The 21,654-nt window shown below is 33.4% G+C and overlaps 1 protein-coding gene across 1 annotated transcript in view; it reads right to left on the bottom strand.

Annotated features, from left to right (window-relative positions):
• The window catches only part of MYT1L (myelin transcription factor 1 like), a 660,434-nt gene that overhangs the window by 342,300 nt on the left and 296,480 nt on the right, over window positions 1-21,654 (bottom strand). Inside the window, exon 5 of the mRNA XM_031951169.1 lies at window positions 18,806-18,948. The gene's annotated coding sequence lies outside the window, so the exon portion shown is untranslated. The remainder of the gene's footprint in view (window positions 1-18,805; window positions 18,949-21,654) is intronic.

The following is a 21,654-nucleotide window of genomic DNA, read 5'->3' on the forward strand; positions in this document are numbered from 1 at the left end:
CTGGGGATACAAAGAAAGGTCATAAAATAGTCTATGCTCTCAAGAAGTTCACAGTCTAATATACAAATAATAATGTAAAAATAAGATATTCATAGGATAAATTGGAGATAGTTCACAGAGGGAAAGCACTAGCATTTAGGGGGGATTGGGAAAGGCTTCTTCAGTAAGATTTTAGCTGAAACTTGAAGGAAATCAAGAGGTCAGCAGAAGACGGAGATGATGAGAAAGAAAACTCTAAACAATAAGACAATGAATGAAAACTATTTTGCAATATGACAACAGTGTCATCCTAGATATAATAGAGAACTGCCCAAACAACTACCAAGATCTTTCAATTTACATGAGCACAAATTATACTTCCAGAAGGAACCTACAAACATTTTAAATTTTAACAATTTTAAATTCTTGGCAAAAGACTGAAGACTACAGGGACACAAGTTGTGTTTTCTTCATTGTTGCTTATTGAAGGCAAAGAGGGAAGAAGAGAAAAATTAATTTAGGAGGTGAATAGCTAGTTAAGAAGGTTAAGTCTGAAAAAAGATTTTAATTTCTGAATCACTGTTTAAAATATAGGGATGAACAATACCTGTCTAGAGATGGTTTATCAACATGTATTTGCCAGGTACTTTGCCAAATCAAATCAAAGGGGCTAGGAGGGAGAACACTGCTTATGTAAATCCCTCAAATTAGATACTATAAAAGGTAGTGACTAAGAAGAAAGAAGATCCAGAAAATGACAGGGGATTAAATCCAGAAAAAGCAGGCAATAGTGAAATGGCTTCATATGTCTGTACACAGATGCCCCAGATTTATGCAACAAACAAAAGAAAATAGAAGCCCTAGTACAAGAAAGTAAGTTTCGGATCACAAGTATCATTGAGGCTTGGTGGGGTGAGATCAATGACTGTACCATGATTCTAGATAGATAGGGTAACACTACTTATTAAGAAGACATTTTTGGGTGAGAAAATCTGGATATGTGGGTACTTGTGGTAGTGGTGAGAGAGGGAGGAGTATGACAGAATATTTATGCACAGATCACAAAAGAGAGAAACAGAAGTGATTTGTCATTATAATATTCTATATATCTCCTTGACAGAAAGTGAAAATTGATGAGAAATTTGAGGAACAAATCACAAGTCTGATACTGAGGCATGATATGAAATGGATATGGGAATTCACTTATCCAGACATCTGCTAAAGCTCTCTCAATGTCAAAAAAGAGAATACCCAATAACTTCTTGACTTATCTTGGTTATATTTTTATCCTTCAAAAGATAGAAAGATCATCAAGGAAAAATTCCATTCAGAATTTGATTTTTATTGACAGAGAGGAACTGGTTGTTGAGGTGGTATCAGAGGGAGAATCACCATTCCATTCTAGAGTTGTGTTAGATCAGAGAAAATCTGGATATAGTCTGACACAAACTCTCAGATTTTGGAAAATAGACTTCAAAATGCTGAGATGAAAAATAGATGTAGAGTCCTCATGGAGTAAAATGTTTCAGGTGCAAGTCATTCCAGGAGGTATGATGGATGTTCAAGAATGAAATTCTGAAGCCACAAAGAGAAACAATTCCAGTGAGAAGGGGGTAAAATGGAATCTGTCTGAAGAAAATGCAAAAAAAGAATTCACTAACCAATTTAGATTTTTTAAAGAATTGTGCAGCATATGGAAGCAAATCCAGGTAACAAAGAATGAATATATGTGTGTTGCACAGAACTCTAAAAATAGTGTCAGAACTGCTAAAGCTCAGAATGAACGGAGACTGTTGAGGGAAGCTAAGGACAACATGAAGGGATTTTGCTATTTTGAGAGAAAATGGATGCTCAAAGAAGGGAAATTCTTTTGCTTTAGGTGAATGGGGCAATGACAACTAACAACACAGAAAAAGAAAGCTTCCCAAACCTGATTTTTGCTTCCATTTTGTCTGCAAAAAAAGAAGGGTTTTTATACTTGTAGTGACAGAACAATAGTGACTATCAGGGAGCTGATACCCATGATATGTAAGTAGACAGTAATAGAAGACTTAGTTGTCATGGTTGAATTCAAGTTAGTTGTCAGATCAACAATAGCCTTGGGTCATGGCAGAACTGGCAGATGTGATTGCTGAGACACCGTCAGTGATATTTAAAAGATCTGGCCTGGAAGGCAGAACTGAAGTCATGGGTAGAAGTTGCAAAGAGGAGAATTCATGCTGGATTTGAGAAAGCAAAACAAAACAAAACAGAACAAAACAATTCTTAACAATTAGAACTGTCTAAAAATAGAATTGGTTGCTTTGAGACATGGTAGGTCCCTTTTCCTTGGAGGCGTCAAAGTAGAGATGGTATAAACTCTTGTCAGGTATATTATGATAATGATTCCTTACAGGTATAGGTTGGAATAAAAGGCTGTTAAGATTTTCTTTCACTCTGAAATTTTGTGATTCTTTTTGTCTGTGGGAAGGCATTGTGAAGTGGAAGTATTATTGGGTCTGGAATCAAAAGATCTGTAATGGATTTCCAACTTCAATCATTACTACCAAAGCCATAACTAAGGTAAGGCAACTGGGGATTTGTCCAAGGTATTTAAAGGGAGTACTGACAGTATCCTTAGTTCTTCTATAGCATAAATAAAACAACTAAACAGCAACTAAATAGAAAAAATAATTAACTAAAATTAGAAACTACTGATTTTCTGCCTTTAACAATTGAAGCTCAGAAGAGATTCTTTCTTATCTCATCTTATTTTGGTACCTTCCTTGCAGCAATCTGCTGGGGATTTTGTGCATTAGACTTTCCATTCAACAACATTCTCTAATTTCAAGACAAATATACATGCTATTTGTCCTATCTGGAAAACTGAAAATTATAGCTTTGTTTAATAGCCATTAATCATTTAATGATTATAACAATAACTCTGAATCTCAGCTTCCTCATCTTTAAAAAGGAAAACTATTTTAAGGTTACCTATGTTTTATGTGTTTTGGCCAAAAAAAACTTTTAAAATTACAATGTGCCCTATAAATTAGAACTATTAATAAAAATATTAAAAATCTTCATGAAACTGGAAACTGAATGGATGTCCATCAGTTGGAGAATGGCTGAATAAATTGTGGTATATGAAAATTATGGAATATTACTGTTCTGTAAGAAATGACCAACAGGATGATTTCAGAAAGGCCTGGAGAGACTTACACAAACTGATGCTGAGTGAAATGAGCAGGACCAGGAGATCATTATATACTTCTACAACAATACTAGATGATGACCAGTTCTGATGGATCAGGCCATCCTCAGCAACGAGATCAACCAAATCATTTCTAATGGAGCAGTAATGAACTGAACTAGCTATACCCAGAAAAAGAACTCTGGGAGATGACTAAAAACCATTACATTGAATTCCCAATCCCTATATTTATGCACACCTGCATTTTTGATTTCCTTCACAAGCTAATTGTACAATAATTCAGAGTCTGATTCTTTTTGTACAGCAAAATAATGTTTTGGTCATGTATACTTATTGTGTATCTAAGTTATATTTTAATATATTTTAACATCTACTGGTCATCCTGACATTTAGGGGAGGGGGTGGGGGGGGTTAAGAGGTGAAAAATTGGAACAAGAGGTTTGGCAATTGTTAATGCTGTAAAGTTACCTATGTATATATCCTGTAAATAAAAGGCTATTAAATAAAAAAAAATTAAAAAAAAAATCTTCATGAATATTGACTGCAGATATGATGTTTTCAATGATTTTTTTCTAAAAACCTTCTCCTTTATAAAAAAATATGAATTGATTTAAATTCTATCTTCATCTATAAATTTTAAAATGGGATTCTTACAAAACGGAGATATGAAGCTCCTGATGGGTTGCTAAGCTCACACAATATATATATATATATATATATATATATATATAGGAGAGGCAAAAAGATATAGTGAAAAGAACTCTGGGGATTTGAATCCTAATTCTGCCACTTAGTACTTCTGTAAACAAGTCAAATAATTTCACTGGGCCCAAGTTTCTTCACTTATAAAATGAGTGGGTTGAACTAGATTACTTATGAGATTCCTTTTAGATCTATGAGGGCTGTTTTCTTGGCCATAGGGGATGTAAAAAATTCAGTATAAAATAATTAATACATTAGTATCTTAATTATTTTTTTTACTCTTTTCAGTAGCTTACAGTTGAAACTGCAATCTGGATATCACATCCAGAATATTGCAGTATGCATTTAATAATTTTAATTCTTATTATTTTTTCAATTCAACTATCATTTACTTTCTATTTCTATTATTTAAAGTTTATTTATTTTAAAATTTTGGGCATCTATGACACAGTGGATAGAGTGCCAGAACTGGATTCAAAAGGACTCATCTTCATGAGTTCAAATATGTCCTCAGACACTTACTAGCTATGTGACCCTTGGCAACTCTCTTAACCCTGTTTGCATCAGTTTCCTTGTATATAAAATGAGCTAGAGAAGAAAATGGCAAATCTTTGCTAAGAAAAATGCCAAATGGGGTCACAAAGAGTCACAGATAACAGAAAAGCGCTAAACAACAAAATCTTATATTATAGTTTACATATGAGGCATATTAACCCTTCTAGAATATAAGCTCTATGAAATTTAGAGTTTTATCAAAATTTTATATCTTCCCATTGCCTGGCACAATATTTAACATAAAGTAAACACTGAATAATATTTGTGTATTTTATTGTTGCATAGACTTGTACCTGTTCTTACTTGGCACAATTTGTACTGGACTCAACTATTTAGAGAATTGTTTCCTAAACTGTGGAAGAGAAATGTTTAGCAATGTCAAATTAGAATATGTCTATAGGTTTATAGGATATGAGACATAATTTTTTCTATATGTAATGAACATGGTAGGGATAATCTTTGCATGTGTTCTTGTAAAAATTCACTTGTGTTGATGAGTAGAATATTTTTCTTTATATGAGTAAGAATAGATACAATAAAATCATAATTTTGAAAATTTTGCACTAATAACTTTTGTCTTGGACCTAACAATTTTTTAGGGTATTAGTTTTATTAAAGTAAGAATCTTGAATCATTTAAACATTTCCTAATGTATTAATCCATCAAGAAGTCTCCCTCTCAATCCCTCACCCTTCCTTTCCCTCCTTCCTTTCTCTTCTTCTCCCCTTCTCTACACTCCCTCTCTCTCCACTCCTTCTCTCTCTCTTTCACTCTTCTTTCTTCCCCCCTACTCCCTCCCTCCCTCTTCTTCTTCTTCTTTTCCCTCATTTCTTCCTCAGATATCTATTTAGTTATATGTCTTTGTGTCATGGAATACTACAGTCTCTGAAGAACTAAAGTTGAAAAACACTCAAAGGGCTATGAAGAGATGCACATTGGATGTGAATAGACTGATGTACATTATAAACCAGCTATAGGAAGGAGATGTAATGTGAAGCAAAGAAAACAAAGAGAAGCAAGGAATGAATATAAAAGATGGGGAGAGATTTTTGGAAAGATAGCAGAGGTCAGAAAACTTTTAGGTGTTCAAATTTCTTCCCCCCAAAAAGAAATAACATTACCTCAGTGAAGTGGAAATAAACATAGGGTAAAGCAGTTGTACTCCTAAGACAATTCTAGAAGACATCAGGAAAGATTTTACTTATGGTTTAGGACTGAAGAGGAGAGCACAAAATTAGTCCCTGAGACAGATCTCAGAAAATAACAGTTAAAAGGACCTGAAGCTTGACATATCATTCCCCATACTGGGGCACTATAATTTGATTACACAAATAGCTGCTAAAAACAAAATAAGACAAAATAACAAATAAATAAAAATGAGCAAGCAAAGAAGAAAGAACCCAACCATAGATAGTTACTATGGGGATAGAGAAGGTCCGGGTTCATATTTAGAGAAAGATAATGAAGTTTAAAAAATCGCTCCTTTTTCAATAAGAAACATCAAATGATCCCAAGCAGACAAACAGTTCTTGGAAGAACTTTAAAAGGATTTAAAAAATCAAATAAGAGAGATCAAGGAAAAATTAGGAAAAAAATAAGAGCAATCCAAGAAAATCAAGAAAACTTATGAAAAGAAATCAATCAATTGGAGATAGAGAATCAAAAACTTAAAGGGAAAGGGGAAGCTAATAAAATCCTAATACACTAGGAAACCATAAAACAAAATCAAAATTATGAAAAAAATAGAAGAGACAGTGAAACATTTCATCAGAAAAAACAACAAATATGGAGAACAGATCAAAGTGAAATAATATAACAACAGCCAAACTACCTGAAAATTATGATTAATAAAAAAGAATCTTGATACAACGTTAAAAGAAATTACCAAGAAAAATTACCCTGAAGTTCTAGAAGAAGAAGGCAAAATAGAAATATTAAAAAAAATTCCTCTGATTAATACCAAAAAGAGACGCCAGGAGGAAAACTTGCAGGAATATAATAGTGAAGTTTCAAAGCTACCAGTTAAAGAAAAAAATATTAAAAGCAACAACAACAACAAAAAAAACCCAAAATAATTTAAAATATTTTGGAGCTACAATAAGCTAGACAAGACCTGACAATTATAATATTGGAGGACCATAGGTTTTAAAATATTATCTTTCATAGAGCAAAAGAACTGTAGTTATAACCAAGGGCAAGTTACCAAGAAAAGTTAAGAATAATCACCCTAAAAAGAATATTTAATGGACTCAAATAACATTAAGGAGAAATATAAAATAAACATTAAATACCAATTATAAGGAAGTCAACAAAGGCAAACTGGTTAGTTCATATATATGAAAATATTAGCAGTACTATCATGATTGTAATCATTATTTGGGTAATTTGAAAGAAAGACATGGGCTGAGTTGAGTATGATGGGATGATTCTTAAAAAAATAAACCTGTAGAGAGACATAAAAAGGAGTAATTATCTTATAAATGAGGCATAAAAGGAAAAACTGATACAGAAGAAGCTAATGGGGATGGGGTAGGTAGTACTGGAAACTTGCTCTCATCAGGAAAGAGTTAAAGAGGAAACTATATATACCACAAGGATATAAAATTCTTTCAAATTTAGAAAGAAATAAGAAGGCAAAGGGATAGGGTGGGGAGACAGAATAAGGGAGGTACTCTTAGATGGGTGGGTAGGTTAATAAAAAGAAGAACAAAGCAGGTAGAAGTAAAGCAGAGATGTGAGGGAATATAAAATAAATAGGATGAGAAGGATAGAGAGGAAAAATAGGAAGGAGGAAAATACACAAGAAGTGATTATAGTTTAGAATGTGAATGGGACAAATTTATCTGTAAAATAAAAACAGCATATTAAAATTTTGAATTCAATAGGATGTTGCTTTCAGAAAATATTGTAAAAATGAGAGATACAAACATAAAGTGTGTGGAAAAAGCAGAGATAGTAATCATGATCTCAGATAAAGTTAAAACAAATTTAATAAAAAGTAAAAAACAGAAATTTTACTCTGTCAGCAAAATGGCTCTCTATTGTTTTAGATCACTTAAAATATCTAAATAGTCTAAAATACTAAGCATATACCTGCCAAAAACAGACACAGGAACTAAATGAACAGAAACATAAAACACTTTTTATACAAACTCAGATCTAAATAACTGAAATAATACATATTGTTCATGGGTAAGTAAAGCTAATATAATTTTTTAAAATGACAATTTTACCTAATGAATCTATGTATTCAATATCATTCCAATTAAATTATTAAAAATTGTTTTTACTAAGGTAGAATAATGATAATAAAATTCATTTGGAAGAACAAAAGGCCAAGAACTTCAAAAACACCAGGGGGAAATTATATAAAAGAAATAGATTTGGTATCAGACTGTAAGCTATATTACAAAGTGAAAGCATTGTTGAAATATAAAAATAATAATAATTTTGATTATTCAAATTAAAATGTTCTTATAGAATCAAAACCTATGTAGTCAATAATAGAATGCAGAAAATTCATAGACAATTTCTTGGATATGATGTGACTCAATTGGAAGGTTGCTGTGATATAAGAAATGATGAGCTGGCTGATTAAGAAAAACTTGGGAAGACAGAATTATGGAGGAAGATGCTATTCACCTTCAGAAAACCAGATGATAGGAGAAATAAGCATAGTATGATTATATATATATGTGTGTGTGTATGTATATCCATACATATTTGAGTATATATATGTATATTTATAGATATCTATGATATAGAGTATATATATGTATATTTATAGATATCTAGATAGATATAGATATCTAGATAGATATAGATGTGTATGTAAATGCTTAATTGTAGCCTTCTTTTGGGTGGTAGAGTGAGGAAGGAAAAAAGTTTAAAGAAAAGAAAACAGAGAAGGAAAGAAAAACAACAAATAAGCAAAGAAAACTGAGCAGTATTGAAAATGATGTGTAGCATTTATATAGATTTTTCTTGAAGTGGGAATTTATTGTTTTGGAACAAATCCTTTTTATGGTCTATTATATACATGACAATCCTCTTCTTTTCCTTTCTCACTTTGTATTTAAGTTTAAAATAAAAAAAAACACAAAAAAAGAAATAACTCTTTAAATATTAAAAAAAGGAAAAGATATGCTAGTTTTTATGGCAAAAATGAATGATGGGCAATGTGTATGGTCCATTGGTGCCACTGTAAGCTCAAGGAAAATAAGGAAGACCCCTTTGAAAGCTAATTTTTGAGATGGCAAAAGTCACATGGGATGGACAAACAAGAATGGGCTGTGATTTGCATCACTGGACAGAGTACCCGTATCAAATGAGATATATTTTAAAACATATTTATTTAACTTTTGTAGGGACATGTGAGAGTCCCAGGTACTTTCCACCCTGCTCAGTAAAGACCAGAATATTTTGCTTGTAGACTTAAATGTGATGTTCAGTATAATATTCTATAACATTAGGGATTTACCTATCATAGTGTGTTTATAGGCTTTAGTCCCTTCACTAAAAGTCAATGCAAATTAGGTCAGTTACCCTGGAAACAGAAATTAGCTGGCTACATTTGTGGCTATTTTAGGACAGCCACACTCTATATGTAAGTACTGGACAGAGAATGCCTGAAAACAGCTTTTAAAAGACAGATTTAGAAATTAAAACATCATAGTGACAAAAACATGGTTATTTATTCTTCTTTTAAGCACTTATCTTTTATAAACTGGGCACAGCAGTCCTTTGAATTTATTCCCTTCCCACCCTGCATGTAGTGCTTTAAGGCCCTTGATCAGATCTTTCCTGGTTAAAATGAGTATTTAATGCCTCACCAGAATGAAAGTGTTTATTTTTGATTATGTAATGAGTTTAACTCAGATTACAATGTAAAAATGCTAAAGAGATAGTATCAAGATTTAAACTATTCTATAATTAAGGATGTTGGAAGCATTAGAAACAGTATTGGAAGAAGAGCTGAAAGTAAAATCATTTTTGAAAAAAAAATTACAAAGCTCTTAAGAATTTATGATTCAAGGAAGGTGAAATGATTCATGGGAATGAGGGAGGAAGGAAACTAAAAGTAAAGGCCAATTAAACTCATACACTGATGATAGTGATCTTATAATCTCATTTTATTTGTCCCCATGGTTTCTATTTCCATCTCTCCCTTACCTTGCTTTCTTAATGCTCTTTTTTTTTTTGGGGGGGGGGGAGTTAGTTCTACACTCTCTTATTTTTACTGTGAATGCAGAATATTTCCATATGATTTTTGGACAGATCTGGCTTTTGGTATTCACAGAGAAAATGGAGAGCAGGTTCCCAGAGAGTTTATCCCCAATAAATGACAGTCCTGCCTTATAATAGGGACAAAACTAGAGCTTACAAACAGAAACATTTTGTGAGGACCAATATAATGAACTATTAGGCTTTTCCAGTATAATATCTACCTACCCCCCTTAAACATTACCTCTGAAATTACCTTCCATCTCTTCTGACTTTGTCATTTACTAAGTTAAACAAAAGTTGAGCTCTTTGAGGGCAGGACAATTTTGTTTTGTTTTTGTCTTTTTTAATTTTCCCTCAGCATAGAGACAATATTTAATAATTGCTTAATATGTGCTTGCTGACTATTAACTGTGTTTCTCATTTTGGTAATGAATTTGCTTTTGAAGGAAGAGTTGGAAAAAAAATCCAACTCAAATTACTGTTACATAGGATATAAAAAAGAGGAATGATTTCATTAGAGGACAAAGAGATTGAACCCCATACTCATTCCAACCCAGATTTTTGTAGAAGATTTTACTGAGATATTCCCAGAAGTTTGAGCAAAAATACTAAACACCTGTTGTTATTAGCAATAAATAAAAATCTTTAAATAATATCTAGCTCAGCGTTCTTTTAAAAGAACAGGTGCAAGGCATAGAATCAGAATGTAAACTATTATCAGGAAAGAAATATCAATGAGCAAGGAACCAAGGGAAATATTTATCTTATTTTTTTTAAAGCAAAGAAAATAGGACATTTCCTTATCTGCTCATATTCCACCAGAGTATTCTGGTGTATTTTGGAGTATTAAAATTCACACTGTTTCCTCCCCCCACAATGTGGTTGGTACTGTCTATTGTAAACTGCAAAATACATGAAATTAAGAAATAAGCTCTGTAAGTGGAATTTTTGAATCACTATAGCAAATAAAATAGTGACTTCACATAGTAGGTACTCAATGAATATTTACTGAATGGTTGATAAATCAAACTCAGGTGCTAAATCTGAGTACACCAAATGATGGAGTATCTTCATATATACCCCATGATAATAATAGACCAGATTCTTCCATCCCGCAGTACATCTGTTGAGAAAAGTGAAATTTGAAAAACATGCATTTTAGTTTATTGCTCAACCCTTAGAAAAACAAAACTGATTTTGGGGTCTCTCTGAAGTTGTTGTTGTTGTTTTAATCTATTTTAAGTCCTACTGGGAGAAGGGACTCCAATCCAGAAATATAAAACTTTTTTGCAGCATCAAAACTTTTGACTGGACCAAATTATATTAAAATCTAATTGGAGAATAATTTAAAAATAAATAAAAATATGATACAACAGAAACAATGCTATTTTTCAGCTTTCTAAGTCAAAATATGACTTATAAGATCCATTTCTAATCAAGTTTGATGTTGCTACTTTATGGGATGTTTAGAGAGTTCCTGTGGATTATAAGGAAACTCCCCCATACCTACATAAATTGATTCAGGTGCCTACTCTAGATCAAATTCAAGTCATCTTCAGAAATCATCTGATAATGACAAGTTACTCAGAAATTCTTCAGCACAAACTGTAATTCCAAAAGGAAAACAATATGAAAGTAATTTTATAAGGAACATCCTGAATAAAAGAACACTAACTTGGTAGTCTACTGTAATCAATACTCTAATTACGCTAGTCAAAAACTTTGACTCATGTATTGACTCTGATGCTTGTGAGCTATTTGACCCCATAGAAATCAGTCTTTGAATCTCACTTTCCTTAAGGATTACAGCACAAACTGGAGATACTATTTGCATTTACTGATCTCACATGAAAAAAAAAAAAGGCTTTGTAAACTTTAAAATACTGCATAAATGTGAATCATTATTACTTGATGATTTCTGGTGATCCTGAGGTATGCTGCAGCATTTTATTACTTTTGAGGGACTCCTGAAATATTACTTCACTTTTACTATCTTCTTCCCCCCCCCCCCCTTTTCCCTCCCTCTCTCTCCATTAGATATTACTTAGACTGGAGTTGAGTAACCTATAACAAATGCCATCAATGACAATGGCAGAACAATCACTATCCCATGTTCTTTGTCTTACCGCTTCTCTCCCATGTCCCTACACTCTCCTAATCATTCAGACTGTTTAAGTATCCAATTTAGGGCAATTTGCTCCCAGAAGTGCCATTTTAAAATTATTTCTCCTTCTTCTACTGAAGCCTCTACTTTCCACCTCCTCTATCAATCACTTAATTCCTCAGAATTCCTCCACTTCAGGTGAGAGGAAAGCAGCCAATTACTCGCAGCTAGTCCCATGGCTCACCTTTGAAGAATAAGGGTAAGTAATTTGAGTCTCTTGTTTTGGAAAAGTTGTTAACCTATAGCTTAGATAATCTCAGATTGAGAAGAAATTTAACCTGTATCCAATCCTTAAATGATATTTAAATTGACAAAGATCAAATGCTTCTTATCTAATCTTTAAGTGAACTGTGTTCAGAGAAATACATGTGTAAATAACTTCAGCTCCATTAGTTCATGATGAAATTATTTCAGTATATGTCAGCTTTCATGATACTCTCTATATATTTTTTGCTCTCAAACATTTACCATACAGAAGAAAATTCTGCAAAACTTCCCCTCTTCCTTTCAGCAATATAGTTTTCCTACAAAAGATTGAATGAAGAGTGTGATTTTTCTTGAGCTCTAGTTTACAGAAAATTGGATTTCCTACAGTGGTGGCTACCATGGCCTCCATAGGTATTCACAGCTCAGCACTCATGGAACCTAATTTTGATGTATCAGGTCAAAATTTCCCCTAAATCTAAATATTGCTTAAGCCTAGAGTAAAGAAAGTAGTTGATAAAAGCTCGAGGATGGCTTGAGGGGGAAGAAATAGGACAAAGAGAATAGTTTGGGAGAAAAGCAGAACCATTGTGACAGGAAACCTAAGAGTTTTTGAGTACACAAATGATCAGGATAGTAGTTTCTAAAGAATAACAGTTAATCCAGAATTTGGGTATTAGCAGAATAGGTCTGGAGCTGGAAGAAACTTTAGAGGCCATTCAACTCCTTCATTTTATGCATGAGAAAAGAAGTTTAGGAGCATAAAAGACTTCACCCATAGCAAAGTCTGCTTTCTGTCCTCAAGAACCTGAACCTGGACCTTAGCAGTCAGCTTAAACAGTGGGCTTTTTATTCTATCCTTTGTCATCAGTGTTATAAGGGAAGATAATTGTTAACTAAGGGGGTGAAGAAATCCCTTGTAATTAAGAGATAAATTTGGGTGGGACAAAGAAAAGAAAGCCTATGTTGAAAAAACAGCACCTGACTCCTGAAAGAGCCTGGGAAATCAGTCAGTCACTTAATGAGTTTTCACTCTGCTCTCTCCTATGCTGGTCCATGAATGAAGCTATCTTGACCAGGAATCATAGACAAGGGATAGAACCTTGACAGCATCATGTCACTTCCATGTTAAAAAAATCTCTAGGTGTTGCCTGCATAGAATGGAAACTTCTTTGCCCACTACTTAGAGATATATGTTTCCTTTTAATTCAATTTTTGCTTATTTCCTACAACTTAACTTCAGCAGTCTCTTCAGCAACTAGACTGAGTTCATTATGAGAAAATATATGTTCATTGAGGCAGCACTGTTCATTAAAATTCAGTGCAGAGATGTTAAAACCTCCAGCCTGGGGACAGCAAACACATGGTCCAAAGCTCTGCTCAAGGTGGTTAGAAGCAGATTAAAAATGGAATTAGAAAATATTTTAAAAGATAAAAATACAACAAAACATAGATAATGTTAATATGTTTTTTCCCCTAACTTGATATACACTGGCAAGTATTACAAAGTGCAATTTAATGATCTTCTATTCTATTTGAGTACAATATCACTGGGTAGTAGATACAGCATTATCCTTGGAGTCAGGAAATTGTCATGATTGTTCTGTTATTTGAGTCATGTCTAAATCTCCATGACATCATTTAGGATTTTCTTGGCTAGGATACTACAGTGGTTTGTCATTTCATTTTCCAGGTCATTTTATAGATGAGAAAATTGAGGCAAACAGGGTTAAGTGACTTGTCTAGGGTCACACAGCTAGTAAATGTCTGAGGTCACTCAGGTCTTCCTAACTCCAGTCCCTGTGCTCTATGCATTGTCATCTCATTGCTCAGGAAGTTCAAGAAGACCTGAGTTAAATTCTTGACTCATATTTGCTAGCTGTATGATTCTACATAAATAATTTTTCCTTTCTTAAACTCTATTTCCTTTTCTGTAAAATGGTAATACATATTCAATTTTCTTGTCTAAAAATGGCACCTTTCTTATAAAGTTTGGCTATCTCATTTGCTTTGCAAACCTTAAAACATTAAAGAAATGATAGACAATTTAATATGAAAATGTTTTGTATGACTTCACATATATAATTATTCATGTTTTCAATGGGTGGGGAAGGATATGGGGGAGGATAGAATTTGGAACTCAAAAAAGTAAAAAATTAGAAAGTTAACCATTATTATTACTGCTGTCTTCCTTCATGCCTTCAAATATTCTGTTTGCCTTTTCTGAGATCTCCTTCCTCTATCTATCCAAATCATGTTCACCAGCCCCTTCTCTGAAGTCTTTCTCTAGTGTCTCTACCACATTCCCCACCCCCATCTCTTCCTTAACCTCTTCTTTGAATTGTAATATATTTTAAATGGATCATTTGTTTTTCTGCTCTATCCTTCACTACCGCCAATTGTTATTTAACCATTTCCAGTGTGTAGTTTTGGCCTCCTCTCTTGAGCCTCAAGGATATATTGTATAACTTATAATTCTGATGTATCCTTCTAATTTAACCAAAGCAATAAAAAATATTACTAGCAAAATACTGTCGAAATACAGGGGATTTGTGGCTAAAAGGGGTTTTGTTAGGAACTGGGATTGATGTGAGACTGAGAGAGAAAGGAGGAATTGTGTGCCAGGAGGCTGAGTGCATGTGTATCTGGGGTGGGAGGAAGAAGGAAGAACAGAGGAAGCAGGTGCTTGAAATTCTCCAGGCTTATTTAAAAACATCTGGTTAGAGGTTCACTCTTGGGGTTCATTCTAGTCAGTGGTTAGAGAGCAGTTTGGGAGCAATGATGGCAGAGAGCTATGGCTGCTGGACTGAGAGTGATGGGGGAGTTCAACAACAGTGTCACAATGGGGATGAATTAAGGGGAAAAGTAAAAGAGTTTCCTTCTCAGTCAATGTCAGGCCAAGTTCAGAATAGCAGCACCCTGGCTATGCTTTGAGCCTTGATCTGAGAAAAGTTGATTTCAGGATGACTGGAGATCAAATGCTCCTTCTGTGAAGTGAACTGCCAATAAGATGGGACAAAAGGTAAAGGATCAGCTTCTCATACAACTTTCTTTTTTTCTTTCTTCCTTCCTTTCTTTCTTTTTCTTTCTTTCTTTCTTTCTTTCTTTCTTTCTTTCTTTCTTTCTTTCTTTCTTTCTTTCTTTCTTTCTTTCTTTTTTTCTTTCTCTTTCTATCTATCTATCTATCTGTCTGTCTGTCTGTCTGTCTGTCTATCTATCTATCAAGTTATTTTGAGAGAGAGGAAATTACCAGACAACCAGTTGGAGAAATCAGGAAAAGTTTCAGAGATGGTGCTTGAAATAAATCTTAAAGGATGACAGGTATTCCATGAGACAGAGATAAGGAAGTTGTGCTTTCCAAGTAAGTGGTATAGCCAGGGGAGAGCAAGGAAATGGACTGTGATTCATGAGGAGAAGAGAGAAAAGGCTTTTTTTGCTTAAATTACAGAATTCAGTAGAAGACATAATAACCATTGAAACTGCAAAGAATTTGGGTCTCATCATTACTACCATCACCATAATTTAATAACAATAATAATTATTATAGAGATTCTCTTTATTCTTTATCATGTCAGTCTTCAGCAGAGAGATACCCTGTCATTAGTCTCAATGTTGAACTCTTTAATGTTTTGGAAAAACCTTTCAGAATTTGTATTCTACTGGCAATGAACTTCAAGAACACAGTCCATGTCAAGAAAAGGAATCAAAGGAGTAGCACTAATCAGTATGGATTAATTTTGCTAATTAACAGCTACCATACTTTTTGCCTAGTAGAGTGCAAAGCCCTGAGAAAATGGAAAACTGGATAGAGAAATTTTGATGGTATCAAGAAAGAGAAGAATGATTAGAGTATTAAAAAGATAGACCTTTTTAAGCCCCATATAGTAAGTACTAATAGGGTTTGGGTAGGACATGTAAAGGGCTAAAGGGGTTGATAAAAATTAGGGTGCTGAAGACTAGCTTTCCTTTTTAATAATTTTCCCCAGGCCTGACCCTAAATTAAGCTTGTGATTGTGAAAAAGTACAAATACCCAGTTTAAGTAGTAGCTGCACATAGGATACACAATAGGCAGGTACAACATCACTTTATCCAATAAATTACAGTTGATTGCATGACATGAGATATACTGGCACAGGACTGCTCAGCATGGTGTGCCATCTTCAAAGAAGGTGCTGTACTCTATGAGCAAAGTAAAACTGGAATAGCTCAAAAACAAATGTGAGATACACGAATTTAGAGAATACCCCTCCTCAGATTTTTACATGGACTATTTGTGCCTGATCTGTGGTAAAGCATTTCAAGCTCGCATTAATCTGATTTGCCTCAATTAGCACACTGTAACTTGAGTCTAACCTAACAATATTGTTTTGGTCCTTTTCAAGAACAAAGGCCAACAACCAACCAATCAACATCACTAAGAAAATTGATTATTTTAATATTAAAATATATGTAAATTTCATCTAATATACCCTTGCAATGGAGTATCTTCTGAAAAAAAAATGAGGACTTTATCATTAAAGATTTGCTTAATCATAATGGACAAAGGTTAACATGGCCTTTCCAAAATTTGCCTTCAAGACCAAAATCCTAAAATTAGGTACTGATCTCAAGAGATTATCTTGCCTTGCATATAGTAGATAATTAATCAATGTTTTTTTTTTAAAATGAATCGGACCAAATGACAATAATGGATCAACACAGACTTGGAGCTCCAATGGGGCAAAATTTTGCCCAACCCTCTCATTTTATAGATGAGCAAACTAAAGAACAGAGAGTGAAGTTGAGTTTTCATACCCAATTAGTAGCAGAATTCTGAATAGCATAAATTTCCTGAACAGATAGTTAAGGAACTACATTGCAGTAAAACGATTCATTAAACATATTTGTAAAATAACCTTTAAAAGAAAGACAACAGGGATACCTTCAGACAGAAGACTTCTCCTATTTACCACTGGTCCTTACGTGTGATCACCATCCAGAAGAATTCTCTTTAGACTATGACCTGGACACTGTATCCAAATCATCATACTAATCCTTTTGGCTAAGGTGTGAGATCTGATTTATTGAAGTTTGGGAGATTAAATTACTTGCCCCACTGTCAAAAAGCTGGTAAATATCAAACTTGAGACTTATATCCTAGGTCTTCTAGACTTTCAAATTCGGTGCTTTTAACTACATAGTATTGTCTGAAAGTGCTATGAAATCATGAATTATTATTCATTCCTAAGTCAACCAAATAGGAATCAAATGCTCATCCTTTGGGTATGTGTTTACAGGATTTTTCTGCTTATCATCTTATATAAACTCCCTGTTTCTCAGTAGCAAATGATTTTGAAATAGTGGAAATGAAAAAACATTTACTTGGATTGAAAATTATTATTTAAGGAGATGCCACAGAGCTCAAATTGGATAAGGAAAATCTGCTATAAAACATTAGAAAATTAATAACTATGTATCTATATTTGATTAAAAACCACATTGTAACCTATGGTATTAAGGTGAACATGGCTTGGAACATCCATGACTCTGAATGTAGTTCATTGCGAACCTGAATTGTAGTTAACCAATATCACTCTTTAGCAACCCAGGGTGTCTTGAAAGTCTCAAGGAAATTTTAAGCTATATATGGAAGCCTCAAAGTCACAATCCAGTTCATTTTTTCACATAAAATACATACATATATAATAGGAAAAATGGGGCAATATTCTTTTTTCGGTATTATTCTCAAAGAGAAAAGAGTTGGTGGGGGAGGTAGATGAAAGCAACCTTAAAATTTTTGGAAGTTTGGTAATAGATTGTTTATTTTGTATAGCTACAGTTGGTAAAAATTCAGCCTTACATAAGAAAGTTCCAACTAATAGAGGTGCACAACAATAGAATGGGTTACTTGTAAAAGTAATATATTCTCCATCACTGAATTGTTCAAACACAAGCTAGACCTTTGAGGGTTATCATAGAAGGAATTTTTATATAGGTTAAGATTATCTCTGCAGTTACTTCTGAGTCTAAGATTCTATGAAATAAATAATTTGATTAATTTGAATTAATTTTCAATTAATTGTTATTATGAATATACTAATATGAATATATTGTATTATATAGGATAGGGATTTATGATATGTTTAATATAATTATAATTGTATTTCTTCATCAAAACAGCATATATAAATACTGAGATCTCATTCTATATTTTATTATTTTGTTTGACTTTATGATTTCATTAGCATTGGGGAACTTTAGATGAGAAAACTCCTTCTGCCAATGTAAGTTTGCAACTATTCTGTAGCCTATAGTCTTAGAAAATTGCCTGGGGCCCTAAGAAGTTAAATAATTTGTTGAGGGGCACAGCTATGTGCTTTAATAAGTACAACTCAAAATAGTTAAGGGTGATTGTTCTTTTCCATGAAGTAGGCAAGAATAATAATTTTCATTGTGTTTAGTCATTTCAGTCATGTTCAAATTGTAAAACCCCATTTGGGTTTTTTTTAGCAAAGATATTGCCATTTCCTTCTCCAACATATTTTACAGATGAGGAAACTGAGGCATATAAGGTCAAGTGACTTTCCCACGGTCACAGAGCCAGTATGTCTGGCCAGATTTGAACTCATGGGGATGAGCCTTCCTGACTCAGGCTTGACACTCTACTGTGTCACCTAGCTGCCCTACAAATAACACTGTCATTTATTTTAAATATTGTTATATAGAACAAGATTCTGTTCAAGAAACTTATGCAAGTTTATAAATCTATGTCATTGATTCAAATATAGTATAAGACAATTACCTTTATGTGGCTTTTGGTTCTTCCATATGTCTATGTCAACAACTGTATCCTTCTTGATGGAATTCTGATGATGATATGTCAGGGATTAAAACTTAACTGGATGAGAAAACTACATCTTTCTCTTCTCACCAGAGGTAGTCACTCTAGAAAGGGAGAGAAGGAAGATAAAAAGGTTATATGTGTGGTCAAAAGACCAGCCTCAATTAACACTGCAGAGGCTTTTCACCAGAAAGTTGACCACAAAATGATAATATGTACAGAATAATTAATTAAGTTGTCTACATGTGTAAAGTTTGTAATCAAGATTGGTTGAGAAAGTTCAAGATCACACACATAATATCTAAGTCATGAATACAATTTAGGTTTTGACTCCAAGTCTACTATTCTATTATGACATCTACCTTCCCTACTTAAATAAATCTCAAAAAAAAAAAATAGCATCAGGTAAGATTGATCTGAATTATTTTATAAAGTGTTAATAGCATTGAAAGTTAAGTAAGATATAAAGATTCTCAATTTGGTACCATACCAAGACTTCTGAAGAAAAAAAACATGTACATTGTTACTGAATAATTTATGTTTAATGTCTCACTTTTTAAGAAATGCACCACTATCACTTTAAGGATTTTTTTTACTCTTTGATGATTCATTTTATCATTGATTATGAAGAAGGGAAAAGCAAGTTTTTTTTGGGGGGGGGTTGGTTACTTATAAATCATGTAATTTAGAGGTTGATAAGTTATCAAGTTCACTCTTTTGCTAATATAGGTTGTATATCTTTGACAAGAGATACATATAAGATAGTAATTTCCCCATTTAACCAATATGAATCTAAGACCAGAAATTTACTAAGAAAATTAAGGCATGCTTTAATGTAAGCCTCTCTTAATACAGAACATATATCTTCACATACACAAACCAGAGAACTCTTTACTCTCATACGAAATATTCCAAACCATTCTCTTGAAAAGGCTTTTAAAATATCACTATCTTTCCTAACATCTTTAGGGTAACAGAATCACTTCAGCATCATTTCATGGGTTTTCTTTTTTTTCCCTAACAATGTGTGAGGATATACTTTCAGAACCATAACAATCCCTCCTAAAACAGAGAGGGAAATTGCAATATAATAAATAATCTAATCAGAATGCAGACCTCTATAACTATAATCCTGCATTTTTGTCGCAAAGATGTATTTTCAATCTGATAGGCTTTTAAAATAATCTTCCACACAGTTACTTGCACACAGAAATTGTTGATAATGACATAGAAGAGGAAATGGTCAGAAACCTTTAAAGCTTATATGTAGGTATTCTATGCCTTACCTTAAAAAAATTCATAAAATAGGACTACTTAATTATCTTGATTTTTTTTAATTTATAAAAAGATCCAATGCTAATGCAGTAAACTTTTCCAGTGTATTTCAAAAATTTGAAAATATTCAAAACAGCACTAACTCAATAAATACATGACTTTTCAGATGTAAGTCTGGCTCATATGAAAAGACATATCTGCTACTCTGAATGCTTAAGCTAATCCCATATTCTGAACATACTCATTTAGGAAGAAGTTCCCTGGGTGGTCAGTTAAATGGAGTCAGCAGCTGTCTTGCAAAATAAAAGACGTTATGACCAAGCTAATTTTTCATGCAGATCCAGTTATACTTCTGACTTTAGGAATGGCTTTGGACGAAGTCCTGAGAATAACCTTATTCCTTTCATAAGAGGTAATTTTTTTTCAGCCTTTCAGGCTAAAATCCTACCTCAAATATTCCCTAGCTATGGGACTCTGGATAAAACATTTAACTTCTCTTAGACTCAGTTTGTTCTTGCTGTTTAGTCATTTCAATCATGTCTAACTCTTTATGACCGTATTTGGGGTTTTCTTGGGAAAGACACTGGAATGATTTGTCATTTTTTTTCTCGAGCTCATTTTTTAGACGAAGAAACTGAGACAAGCAGGTTTAAGTGACTTACCTAGGGTCACACAAATAGCAATTGTCTGAAGTCAAATTTTAACACAGGTCTTCCTGATCCTGTGTTTGAACCACTGTGCTACCTAGATACCCAGACTCAGTTAGCTCATCTATAAAATAAGAATAGGAATAATACCTACCTCACAGTTTCTTGTAAGTATCTAGTGAAATACTTTATAATAAGCTTATAAAACTTTAAAGAATTATGTAAATATCTCTCTAATTCTTATTTTGTCCCGCACCCTCTTTTGACAATTGAGGAAACTGAGGCTTAGATATGGGAAGGAATTTTTTTGAGGTAACTGATTGTGGGTGGTAGAGCCTGGATTCAGTCAAGCATTTGTTAATATCTACTATGTGCCATTCATTCACTGTGCAAGGCACTGGGGTTACTCAGAAAAGTGCAATAGTCCCTGCTGTCAGTCGCTTGTATTTTATGTATCATAGGTTGCAGAGACTTTGCTTTGTTTTCCTAGCTTTGGAGAGGAGTGGGGTGAGTGGGAGTGGGGAAATGAATCTGAAGAGAGGAAGCTTTCTTCCCAGACTATTCTTGGGACCACAGGAGTCACGTAGGAGGATAATCATTTGAATATATTATTTCTATTGTTTTTATTTCTATTTCAATGATAGTTAAATGTTCTTACTGCATCTATCCAGGACAGTTCTCTCTTCTCTTATATTCAAATGCCAAATCTTATCAAGTCTACTTTCATAGCCTCTTTAATATCCATCTTCTTATCTCCTCTTCTATAATAAGCACCTTAGATCAGATCCCATGTAACCTGTTACCTACACTATTTTCATACATTCCTAATTGGTCTCCCTGCTTCCAATCTCTCCCTACTTAATTTGCTGTTCCTCTTACTCATGCTAA

Source organism: Sarcophilus harrisii, chromosome 2 (genome assembly GCF_902635505.1).
Source record: "Sarcophilus harrisii chromosome 2, mSarHar1.11, whole genome shotgun sequence".
NCBI classification, from domain to species: Eukaryota; Metazoa; Chordata; class Mammalia; order Dasyuromorphia; family Dasyuridae; genus Sarcophilus; species Sarcophilus harrisii.